At 34.0% G+C, this 13,737-nt stretch overlaps 1 protein-coding gene across 2 annotated transcripts in view; it reads right to left on the bottom strand.

Annotated features, from left to right (window-relative positions):
* FSTL5 (follistatin like 5) overlaps positions 1 to 13,737 on the bottom strand; it is a 261,207-nt gene that overhangs the window by 46,365 nt on the left and 201,105 nt on the right. The window lies entirely within an intron of this gene.

Raw genomic sequence — 13,737 nt, 5'->3', positions numbered from 1 at the left:
CAATGGAAATAGTGAATTAACAATAAGATTAAATAAAGTTTTCTATGTCATGTGATAAAGCTGTGATTTACCAACATAGCTATTGGGGTTAGAGTAAACCCCACTACGACCAAGTTATCTCCATTAGCCTTTAATCAATAGTTACATTTCATAAACATATATGTATATGTGTTATTATCTATATTAATATGTATATTTATTAGAGGTGATGTCATTTTCATCGTTTCCTTTAAGTACAACAGAACTTTGAAGAGACTTATTTCAGAACATAGTTATGAGAGGAACATGAAAAACGCATACAAGATATTGTTCTGTATTGCTGTAATACAGCTATGCCACTGAAGATGACATGATGTACAATGTTTGACATTATCTTTGGAAGACCACAATGGAAACTATAAGATTGTATGGCAACTATGTGTTTAAGTTGTTTTTTTCTATGAAAAATTAAGATGTATTTGACCACCTTATATAATGTTTGGATTTTAGACCTTTGAGATCAATGAAAACTAATTATGCTAATTTACTACTCATACTCTTTCTGCCTAGAGAGAATAAAAAGGATTAAAGCATAACTGTGCAAATTTAAAATATTTAGAGTTCATGTTGTAAATTATTTGAAATGCCACCGCTGAACAACAAGTGTTCTGTAATATAGTGATCTTAAGAAACAGAGAAAAATTTAAAGGAAAGAAATACAACACAGAGAACATGTCACATATTAGATAATGAAATTGTGATATTTGCTGAAACAGTGTTGCAAAAGCTAAAAACATTAATGAACATTGAAAGAAAAACTTTGGAAGAAGTAATGGAAGAGACATTATTAAAAACAATGTTGGGTGCTCAAGCTTGAGAGTACAAGCAAGAAGAACCATTATTCCTGAAAAGACCCAAATACTATGATTTTCCCAAGCATCTTTCACTGGGCACTGCTGCAGACAGGACTGTAGCCTAGATGGGTGTTTTGCCTTGTGCAGTGCAGCATTTCTCTTGTTCTTGTGCTCTGCCAGAAGAGATAGATCATCAAATATATAGAGAGGCCCTTGGAGAAAGCATCAGTCTACTTTCTGACAAGCTCATGATTCAGAGCTTTGGGTAACAGCCATTAGGCTTTTTTTCTTTTTTTTCTCTCTTCTACTACTTTTTTAATTGTCTGCTGATTTTATTTCATTAATTCTCTCAAAAGAGCTACCTCGTTATATTACCTTAGACACAGTGTCACTCAATTATCCCTTAATATAATGAGGGTGGTGATTACTTTTTAACTTCAGTGCTTTGAAGTGTACAAATGAGAGATCCCTATATAAGTAAAAAGCAGCAATGAAGTGATAGAGTGCTGGAATAAAAATTTTCACTTTCCCACCATAGAACAGAAGTACAGCTCATTCAGGTATGCTCAGTCTGTGTTCTGTTTATTATCTTGAAAACGGCTTAGTTCTCACCTAATAGTGCTATGGGCATACTATTTTCAAATGTCATCCTTGCCTTTAATATTTGAACCACTACGATCCAATAAATTGCCAAAATCCAAGATTAATGCAGTGTGCCATCTTGTCACTTACCCAGGCTGGGTAGTACCCCTTTGTATCAGGAGGCAGAATTTCTGTTGAATTGCTGCTAAAGTCAAAAAGGAATCAACGTATTTTAAATTTATTTCTCAATCACCTGCTTTTATATTTTCCCTTCTCATTCCAGGCTGTTACTTTCAGAAGAGAATAGCTTTGAATGAAGTCTTGACTACACTGCTGAGTATGCATCCTCTAGATATCCAACTGTGTTGAAACTTCATGGTGACTAAATTGCTAACAAACTAGTATGGCTCTCAAATTTAGACCCTGTGCTAACAGCACAAAACATTAGTATTCTTCCCACCAACTACATATGGCACCTTCTTTGTGACACCATGCATGCATATGCTTTTATTATATATAAAAGCTGACAGCTTCAAAGAGGGAATACTAAGGTGCTAACATTCATTCTCCTTTGCCCAAATGTTAAATCTGACAGTTTGACATATGGCAGGAGGAAAGAAACAGAGAGGAAAGAGTTGAGGAAGGAATGAGAAAGCTCTACTTGCAAGTTTTACTACTGCTGTATGAATTGAGCACATATTATTCCCTTGACTTATCCTAAGTGTTTATAGAATTAGGGAATCATCACACAATAGCTGAGATTGTAAGGGACCCAAAGAGTTCCTCTTGTCCAGGGTCAACTACAGCAGATTGCTGAAGAAAACATGCAGTTAGGTTTTGAGTATCTCCAAGGATGGAGACTCCACAACCTCTCTGGGGAGCCTGTGCCAGTATTTCATCACCCTTAATAAATAAATATTTTTTCTTATGTTTAAATGGAATTCTCTGTCTTTCAGTTTGTGCACAGTGCCTCTTGTCCTTCCAATAGATATCACAGAGAGGAGACTGGCTCCCCAGTAAAGAAGAGACTCCCCCCATCAGGAATTTATACACATGGATAAGATCACCCATGTTTTTTCTCTTCTCCAGGAGAAACAATTTCAGTTCTCTCAATCTCTCCCCATGCTTCTCTTGCACTGGGGCACCCAGACACGGACCCAGAGCTCTAGATCTGTCCTTATTCTCTGTATGCCAGCATTTCTGTATTTCTCTATATTCAGGCGACAGTTATTTTTTGTCTATGCAATCTTATATAGTCTTGTTCTGGGAAAAAAAAAAAAAAAAAAAAAAAAAAGTAAATTAATTTCCCCAAGGAAACCTGGAAGGTTTTCTTTAAAATTAGTTTTCTCTTCACATTGTGAGGAAAGAACCATGTAATTTATTGCACTTGAGGTCCTGTAAATTTAGCCATAAACTACTTTTTGTCAGTCTTTTTTTTTTTTTCTAGAGGTGACATAGGAAAGAAAATAAAAAGTAATTACAACTATTCAACGGTGTGGAACTTCACAGCATCGAATTAAATGATTTAAGATGTTAAATACAGAACACATTAATGTGTGTTAACACAAAATGATATATATGGTTCTAAGCTATATTATAAAAAAGAAACAACAGTTAAAGGGGATAAAAGGAGTGCTTAGCCTCACACTTACTCATTTTAAAATTAACAGATCAGCTGGAAGAAAAATGAGACATTATTTAAGAGTGCAATATAAAATCATAAATGACTACCATCACCTCATTTAATACAGGTCAAGAAACCTCACATAGTTTCTAATCAGTCCTATAACTTATATTCAAGAAAGATCTCCAGGCTTTAGACAAAGGACTTGGACCAGGTAGATCTGTAGATGGAAAGTATGTTAAGGAACATATTGTTTAGCATTCATTTAGTTTAAACCAAAATTAGCACATTCAGTCACATCCTATACTCAAAGCTTACACATATTTATGTCCCCAAATTTAAAAATACATAGTTGTTGACAGATCTCAGTAAAATTTTCTCATTTTAAGATGGAGCACCAATATCTCCTTTTGTGCCCTATTTCCCTCACTTATTAAAAGAAATCTATTCAAACAACATAGGATTATTAAATAATATGGGATGTGTTTGCAACTTTGCAAGAGTTAGTGACCTTGAACAGGCTATAGCTTCTCTGCTGGGCCTTGTACTTAAGTGCTTGTGAAGCTCATGTGTTAGTATGAGCAGCAGCTGTAAAGCAGTATGCTGTAGTGCCCTGCAATGCACACTGGTGGGTGTTATGACAGAGATAACTTTTCAGCTTGTCAGGTGAAGATATTTGCTTTTGTTTGTTATGCAAGATAAAAGCCAACACAGTATGAGTTCTGTGCAGTGTGCTCTGGGAAATCCATCTGGGATCCATCTGATGCTAGATGAATGCTGGGTGCCCTGCATTTATAGGGATGTTAAATTCACTCAGTCTACATATATTCCTCTTTTTATTCTTATTTTATTCTTTATTCTTATTTACCTTCTTGAAGTAAGTGCATTTTATTGCACTATTCATTTACAGCCCTTTCATGAAGACATCTGGAAAGAATGCTGCAACATCTCTCTCTCTCTCCCCACCTTGTGCAGAACAGGGGAGAATCCATGTTTTAGTGAGAGAAAAAAAATAATAATAAAAAAATTAAAGCATACTTCTCCATAAAAAACCCTCTTCATGGTCCTTACATAGCTATTCTATGCTTTTATGCTCAGTCCTAGCCTTTGATTATGAGTAGCTAACATAAAATCTGAAAGCCTACGCTTCATCCTCGTTATTCATTTTCTCAATTGGCTAAATAGTAATAGATTGTGCATTTTTCAGTAAACTTTGTCCTTAGTACTTCATGAAATTCTTCAGCAGAATTTAACAGCAGTACAGATTCTTACCCACTTTGGATGAAAACAATAACTAGAAAAATCTTTTTTTTTTCCCCCGTTTCTTTTACTACATGAAGTAGGGATAAGTCAGAAGTTTTGTCAGAGGCTTTTGACATTCAGCTGTTATATATTATATGTAGTTTCAGAATGGATAACCATATAAGACAAAACATTTCTTCACTCATATACCTGAGTCAATTTTGATACACATACTTAAAAAAAAGACTAACTATTCAAATCTTTCAGTATACCAAATGATATGAATTGGTATCGCTGGAATAAATCTGTTGCTTGTCTTCATTTTTAGCTTATTGTTCTCTAATTTATTTTCTATAAATCTTTATAATGACTCATGCTGAATTCCTTTCCTGTAGCATATTTAACTCAATACAGACCACACCGGTAGGAAGAAAAAATGGCTCATGAGCTCAAATTCTGCCCCGTACTTGGAAGTTTGAAATAAAGTCTTTGTCTATGATGCTGTCAACAAGTATAAACTTGTTTAGCACTGCCATAAAATAAAATGCCAGCATAAATTATCTCTGAGGAAATTAAGAGAATAGGTATCATTCAGTACAATATGTGACAGGAAGATTCTATTAAAGTTGCATAAAGCCTTTCAGACAAAATTTAAGCCATAAATTACAGTCAAAAGGCTTTTAGTCTCATTCTCGAGTCAGTAGAGATGCCTGGTGGCTTATGATGGCCATAAACCTGTCAAGACAGTAGTATTCAGATCACATAATCTCTTGCTAGGTGTTAGGACTATAACATTACGTAAAAAAGGTACTGTGATAGAAATAGATCTATTTAATGGCATGGAAAAGATGTATTATTTTATAAATGTAGCCCCAAGACTCATGAGGGAGGTAATTTTTATACTGTTGTGTGACCAGGTGAAAGAATTTGCAGTTGCTTTGTGATATATGATGATGTCATAGGGGGCAAACTGAGTAACCAAGAGTAAAACCTCATAAATATTAAAAGCATCATCAAGTAATGTCAAATTACTGAAAATGCCTTAAAAACATTACTTGACATCTTTCTATCATGACAGCTGTCTCAAGCTGCATGTGTTTGTCTCAGTAAAATTTATAGTAAAGCTTAAGGAGACATTAACCAGTGGCAAGCTAAACTGTGTTTTGGAAAAGAAGATTTTGGAAAACATCAAGAGAAATTAAAATATTGCAACAAACAAAATAAGACAACAACACACAAAAATTGTTTAAAAAATAATTAAGCTTTAAAGGGAACAGAACAATTTCATCATCAATGACTGTAGTTTGATTGGATTATGGTAAAATGAAATGGAGAAGTAATCTAAGCCAAACTGATGTATCTGTCCAAGTCTAGGAGAAATAAAAAAAAAAAAAAAAAGGTATTTTTACAGTTATTTTACTTCAAAGTATTTTGCAGGGATCGAAGATAAGAATTTTAAGTACCTGAGTCACCCTTGCAAATATTCCCTTGTCTTGGACTATCAGTATTTTTTCTTTTTCTTTTATTTCTGTACTGTCAAATTTTCTTCTTTAGATCTCTAGATTAAATTTATATACTCTATTCCACTAATTCCATTAATTATCCCCATGCTATTTTTTTCCCTCCTATCTCTTTCCAAGCTCATAAATGGTATATTTATACATGTTAGCTGTGCATAATATTCCCTACTCAGCTAACATATTCTATTGTTCCTAACACCACCTGAATATAGCTTAAAAAAAAAAAAAACTGTCAGAAAATAAAAGACTTTCTTAAAGTGCATCTGCATATACTGCAAGCTAGAAAATGAAAAGCAACCTTTATCAGTTAATGCATAGATGCTGCAGTATTGGAATAAAGATCCCATTTACAATAGGAGAGAAATAGACAACCTTAAGAAAAGGAAGTGGCCTTAGTTACATTTAACATCCTATTTTTATTCTATCAGTTGTTCCAGCAGCTTGATATTCCTTTACATCAATGCAGCAGCAAAGATGCTGGATAATTATTACAAATGGCTGCCAGAGCTAGAAGAAAAGCATCCTGATTCCAGAGCTACTCAGGGTTTAAGTTGTACTGATATGAAGCAGATTTTTTTTAATGTTCTCGACAATATTATTCTATAAATGTTTTAATCTTGTATTTTCAGGATGATAATTGAAAACAGAAAGCCGATTAAATGCTTTTTACCTTACAAAGCAACAAAAGAGGGTAAATTATGTATACTCAAGACAAATACTTAAAATAACCAGGTTCAAATGAAGAACATCAAAATACCACCTAAAACCGTCTTCAGGAGGTGTTTGGCCTACTGCTATTAATATTGAACAAATTTTGAAGTATATTAGAAAGTTCAATCAGAGTACTAATACATATGCCTGCATTGCCTCTTCCAATCTCTCTGAAACTTAATGACTCAGGTAGATGAAGCCTAGTTAGAGAAGGGTATATGTTCCAGGCAAAAGAATAGACAATGCTCACACAGAATTCAATTACGTCAGAAATTAAAGAATGAGAATATATTTATAGGCTAGCTAGTGTGTTCTAATGGAAACCAGATCTTGTCAAACAAACATTATTATTATTCTTTGATGCAATTATAAGTTTGGTAACATAAAAATTAATACAGATGTAAAACAGAATTTTGCTAAACATCTAATTTGTAACCACACAATGTTCTGATTAAATATTAGAGTTAAACAATGGTAGCAATGTACATATCAATTTAATTTAAAATTGCCAAACTGAATGATCTAAAAAAGTAATTTTTAGTGTCAAATTATTAATTACTATTGAAGAAGACTGCTGCAATAGGCAGTGAGTCTCATCTTAATGATTTCCATCAATGACTTGTAAAGAAATATAAAGTAATTTTCCAATAAGTCTATGATTTGTTTGTTATGATAAATAATGGAGTTCCACAAAGTAGCCTGGATTACTCTGTAAAGTACATTTCTAAAATAAATTACATTTTGACGTAGACAAATAAAAACTTAGACATCCAGGGAAAAGCAATGAAGACTACTTGAGGGACAGAGAGAGGTGGGAAGAAGCAGGATTTGTAAAGGAGACCTGTTGGATATAGGGCTTATGGTAGGTAAGCATATGAACATAAATTTCTGCTGCTGATATGAATGGAAAAGTATGAGAAGGGGTGACTGGATGTAGAACAAAAAACTTAGGAAGTTTGTATCTCTTTATCTAGAGCATTAAAGAAACATATAATGCATTTGCTTCTGCAAACAACTTTTCCCATTTTTTTTTTTTAAGAAAACCGTACCCAAATCAATTACAATCTACAGGCCAAAAAAGACCCTCCAAGTCCTACGGTAACTGTCTTATCATGAGGAACTTCTCATGAGAAATTAATCAATATTTAGTAATTGTACATTCACAGGGCAAGAATACTTAATTTGTCATTAATTTATGAGAAAAAAAATGAAATTCAAAGGAGGAAACTGAAGGCAGAACAGAATTCAAAATGGAAACTGAATGTAATTCTAGAGCAGTGAAAATTATTAGTTAGTAAAGCAAATTACCAAGAGAAACAAGGGAGTTTCCATTTATTTGTATCTTTAACTCAGGTATAAATGCATTTCTGGGAGGATACACTTCAGGCAAGCAAAGGATTAGACCTGTATTCAGGCATAGCAGGTTGCAATTTAATGTCTTGTGAAATGGAGAAGACAGATTAGAGCCAGATAAAATGGCTCTGTCACACGTAAATCTATGAATCCGTGAAAATATCTCTTCTGAATAATTGAACTGCATCGGAATGAAACTAAAAACAGATTTTAAACTGCTATTTGTATAACAAATGTGATTACACTAGAGACTCTCTCCAACACAGCTGAATTCTCTCAGGTGTTTTTAGAGGAGCTTTACAGTAGGGGAGATTCTGTTGTCTTCAGTGAGATTTAGACCAGGTCGTTAACCTCAGAATGTTTTTACCATTCACTTCAGGGGTCATCCAGCTATCTCCCAGACCAACTACTTCATTCTCAGTGGATTTTACTGCAAACTTGAGGGAAAATGGAATTCAGAGCACAAAAAAAGAGGTTTCAGTCTCTAGAGAATTAAAACACAGTTCACGCAGTTTATATGCCTCTCTTGTAGAAATGGCTTGTACAGCCCTATTTACCTTTATGCTGCATGCCTCTGTTGACTATGAAAGTCATGACACGTTAAAATAAGCATTCTGAAAAGCCATGTAAGGAGCTAATAATGATGACACCAGAATACAGAGATAATTAGTATTTTTTAAATATAAATCTAAGATGCTAATTAACATAGAAGAGATTAATATGTAGTGGTAAAGTCCAAGAGATTTTATAGAAATGTTAAACAATGATAATAAATAGTTTCTAATTACAGCAAAGCATTTTCATGAAACAGTTACTTTCAGCTTAAAGCCTAGTTTTCACAGGCTAAAGTATCTTCTCCAACAGAGATAACAAAATCCTAAAAATTCTCAGGCAAGGGGCCCTGCTGGAAGTAGAAGAGAGCTAAGACCACATCATAAAGTATACACACACCAGGAAGAAAATTAACAAGAGAACTGAGCTTGTTTAGCCTGGAAAGTAGAAGGCTTTGGGGCACCTAATAGCAACCATCCAGCACCTGCAGAGGTTCTCATGAACACAGAGCCAGGCTTTTCGCAATTGGCTCTGCATTGACTGGTATCATTGGAAAAAGCAGGCAAGCTTTCAAGCACACAGGCCCTTCTTCAGGTGTGATAGAGAAGCAACAGACCTCAAAGCCTGAAGAGTAACTACTGAGAGTTTAATTAGTTACATGGCATTTACAAACTTAGACCAGATAAATTAACTTCTTTCTGCCAAAAGTGGCCAGAATCATACAAGAACAACTAGATAAATTTTATTTAAATTATCTCACAATACATACTGTTGCTACCTACTACCCTTTTGACTAATTTTTTTGTGTTTGATCATATTTTCTTTTAATGTATACTCTAATATGCTGTCTTCCTTAAAAAGACAAATTAAATAAAAATGTTTTACTTACTAGAATAGCAAGTTCAGAATCTTCTCAAATATCTCTCTTGTTTTAGTTGGTCCTAGAATTAGGGTTATTCTCCACACAGATTTAAAAGGAGAAGCGGGATAAGATATGCACTGTTGCTGCATGATCACAGATATTTAATGATAACAAGGCAGTAAAGTAACTAGAGGCTCCTGGATGCAAGCTCACATCTAATACAGGATTATTAAGTAGCACTTAAGGTATCATTTTGCACTTGTGCTCCTATCCCTTTTTCCTCCCATCCAGTACCTTTCAGTGTTGTGTTCTCATTAATCCTTCCTCTTTCACCTGCTGCTGCCTGGGTCATCCCTTTCTTCCTCACATTATTGGCCTCTGCTTCTAACAACCTTCTCTTCTGTTGTCCCCTCTCCCAGGGCCCTTTCACTTCTTCAATTTTACTCAGTCTTACTCCTCTTTTCCTACACGTCCTTGGATGCTACATGGAGGACCACTAAAGGAGACAAGAATAGCTATGAGCACAAGAAGAAAATTATCCTCACTTTCACATCCACAATAGCTCATGGAGCAAAGAAAAGGCAGTTACACTGAGAATACCCTCTGCTCTGGTAGTCCCACAGCCTGGGTCTACCAAGTGCATATGGCATCTTCAGAAAGGTAACAAACTCCAAGAAGCATCCACCCACTATTTAGATCACAGACTGCTTGAAGGGATGTTTTTACTGTGACAGACTCTGGAGAAATCATTATTTTCATTGCAGTATATTTTAGTGACAATTTTTCTGCGTGAACCACCAGTATCAAGTCCCAGATTATGATGTAAAAGGTTTCAGTAAAATGACTCTAGAATTTTTACCATGAGTAAAAACTTGTTTTCTTCCTAACACCTATTTTGTGAGTGATTATAGTATATTAGCAGAAGCATTCAAAATTCAAAGACACAGAAAAACTTTTCATTGAGTCAGACAGCAAAAATTGAATGTTTCAACCTAAGTGGTCAACATCAAAAGAATTAATCAGGATCTGTTAATCACATTTATCAGCATTGTTTGAAACAGATGTTTATATAGGTAAAGCCTATATAAACAAACTAAAAAAAATCCATTACAATTTCATAAATCCAGCAAAAAGCAGGCACATATTTAGACACAGATGTTAAGTATAATAAATTTTAGTTATAAAATGAGCTGATAATATTTAAATTAGGATATCTTAAAGAAAATAATATAATTCCTCTCACCTGAGACAATGCCAAAATGAAAACATATTTTCAGAAGTTTTATTTTTAATGCACATTGCAAAATGCTGAAGTGCTAAGAAAAGGCCAAACTATTGCTGAGACTGTCATCCATTATTAAAAAATTTACCTATACGTGAAAGAACAATGGTTCAGCATTCAGTGTTAGCATCTTCGGAACACATCTGAATGAAAAAGCACTTTTACAGTATTTTCCATTCACTTCCATCTCAGATTACCATCTTGATGTTAAATCATTACCATTAAAGTATACTGACTTGGGAACTAGAACTCAAATTTCTATGCTAAAGCTCAGAAGCCTGAAAATAAACAATACCCTGGCTCCCTTCCTATGCATTATATATTTTTTATTTTTGCGATTATCATCACTATTCCACAATTCATACAGGTTTGCCCTTCACTTTGTTTCTTTAGTGTTTATAATACACACACGTGCATTAGATGTGTATGCAACCAATGCTGTGAACTCTGAAATCCTAGCAATCTGATAATATTTTTAGGCACACAGATGAAGGAAATAATTTATTATTTAACAGTTTATTTATCCATAATGGCACTGGTTTTAATTCAGGCAGAGTTACTGGAAAATATAAGATTTTCTTTTAGGCGTTTACACTAGTAAGATTTATCCAACCCCAAAGGAATGATCTAGTCATGTCCTTTCTGTTGTATATATTAGATTTTTCTCAAAAAAAAAAAAACACTGAGTTTTTCATACAAAAATTTTGGGATGTGTTAAAAATGAGATTCCACAGATAACTACCAAAAATGTGGCTTATTATGCAAGATAGCATTAATAACACAAAGCATTCATGTGCATATAGACAGTGGTTTGGGAAGTGCAAATGTGAACATTTCCTTTTACTATTAATTGGAAAATAAAATACACACTAGTAAAAAAATGGAACCACTCTCTATGTTCATAATGTTGCTTATAAAGTTATCGTCATGTTCAATGCAACGTAATTAAAACTTATACTTTAGAGCTCCACTGTAAAAGTTCTCACTACCTTCTCAAAGCCAATCAAGTCAATGTTCTGAAATGCTTTTCTTTTGCTATGAGTTTTACCTTGTGTGAAATTTAAAAAGTAGATAACCTCAGTTTAACTGACAAGCTAGTGAGAATCTGTTCTGCTTTTGTTCCAAAGCAATATTCTATAATAAGATTTCCAGAAGGGAGGATTCTGTATTTCAATACGGGAAAACAAAACCAAAACAAACAAAAAACAACTAGAAATCAAAAAACACCACCAACAACAAAAAGAAACAAACAAAACCACAACTTGATTATAAAAATAAATGTCTGCTTTATTCCCTTAAAGAAGGATAAATGTAAATTTATAAAAATATATCAGTTTATATCAGATAATATAAAATCACATTTACATCAGAGAATACCTTTAGAATGCAACTTCTGACCTCAACAGCAGGCATTGAATTGCAGTAGAAGAAAATAGCCTTGGGTTTAAAATGTGTGGATGGGGGAACAAAAGCCCCAAATCCTATCCAGGTGGTTATACCCATGCCATTCTCTTCCCTAATAATCCCTAATTTGATCCATGAACCAGTGTTTTGAGATAAATATAAAAACAAGCAGAGAAGAGTTAATAATAAAACTGAAATTAAAGTACATGGGCTTTCTAATGCTGTTATCCTCCCTTTAAAGCAACATTTTTCAACAGAAGTACAGATTTAAAAAAAAAAAAAAAAGAGCAAGTACCTTAAGTGTCTATCAAAATTTACATCTGTGAAGGCAGTTTATTCATATAATTGTGATGATATCGATAGCAATTGCTCTTTTTCATTAGTATGTACCTTTGTTTTCTTGCACGTACAGAAATGGGTTTTCGAGACAGAGTAAACAAATCAGACTACCAGAGTAAACATCTCCTGCAAATATGTATTGCACATCTGTTTGAATTATATCACGATGCATCTCTGGACTATGTTCATTTTTATACATCCACTGGTATTGAGGAAGCCACGTTCAGATGTGATGAAACACAATGATAAAATGCCTCCCTTCAACATATGACATAGAACTTCCATAGTGAATGACTTTTGTAGGAAGGAAAGAGACCATGTCTTTTGGATGAAATATCTTACGAACAATTTGAGTTACATTTGCTCTTCCTTCATTTACATCTTCCATGACACCAAAGGTTATCATAACAGCTTCCAACTTAGCGCTAGTGGACTGTGAAGCATTTATTGCCAGCAGTGTTCATTGCATGGTATGTGACTTAACAATCATGTAAAGTTAGCTGATGTAAAATTATTGCATCATGTTACAACTCCTGAAAACAGTATTTTGCATAATTACTGCAGATCTTGTCTTTAGAGAACACAATAGTTTAGACTACTACAATATTTGGAAACTGGACAGTTGGATATAAATGATTTGTTTTTAAGGCCAAACAAGTTTAACCAAACATAAAAAAATTCCTGCTTGTCAAGGTTTTGTAATTTGGCAACAGTCTCAATTCTTTTCACAGCCTGGAAAAGGCAAATGAAGGTGACTGAGCTGCTTCATATCACCAGATTACTAGAAATTTAACATGATCAAACAACTTATTTATCCTCAGCTGCCTTCTCAAAACTGTCTGAGCAGTCATTTTTGTGACACACAGAAAAAACATGTTAAGAATTTTGAAATGACAGTTATAATTAGTGTTACTGAAAGCAGCTAAATAAAGATATTAACACTTGGGCTATAAAAATTTTCCCACATGGAGGATTGCCTTGAAACATTTAAAGCTTAATAAACCCATACGTAACTGAACTCAGCATCTTATGAGAGGAAGTGTCAGACAGACTTGCAGTGCTACTAATTCTGCCTCCAGTATCTTCTGTTGAGTACTCATTACTGTTAAATAAGCTTCTAGATAAATGGGAGCGCCTTAAGTTAATGCAATGAGACTTACTAGTAAAATAACTATCATTCTACTATGTGTTACCAGTGAGTATGTGATATTAATTAAAGTAACTCATTTAAAACCAAAGCCAAAACAAAAGCAGGTAAACTCAGGAATCGATTTTATGAGCAGAGGGAAGAAAGGGGATGGGAAAGAAGTATTAAGACAAAGGTAAACCAGGTTTATAAGCCCTGCTACCCTTTCATGAAGGATAAAGACAGACACTTTAGGGTGGCAGAAGAGATTTATTTGGCACAGTGAACTCCCAACTTAGTGAGCAAA

The sequence above is a fragment of the Cygnus atratus genome, chromosome 4 (genome assembly GCF_013377495.2).
Source record: "Cygnus atratus isolate AKBS03 ecotype Queensland, Australia chromosome 4, CAtr_DNAZoo_HiC_assembly, whole genome shotgun sequence".
Lineage (NCBI taxonomy): Eukaryota > Metazoa > Chordata > Aves > Anseriformes > Anatidae > Cygnus > Cygnus atratus.
Note: the sequence above shows the minus strand (reverse complement) of the source record. Positions and strands in the feature narration are given on the sequence as shown.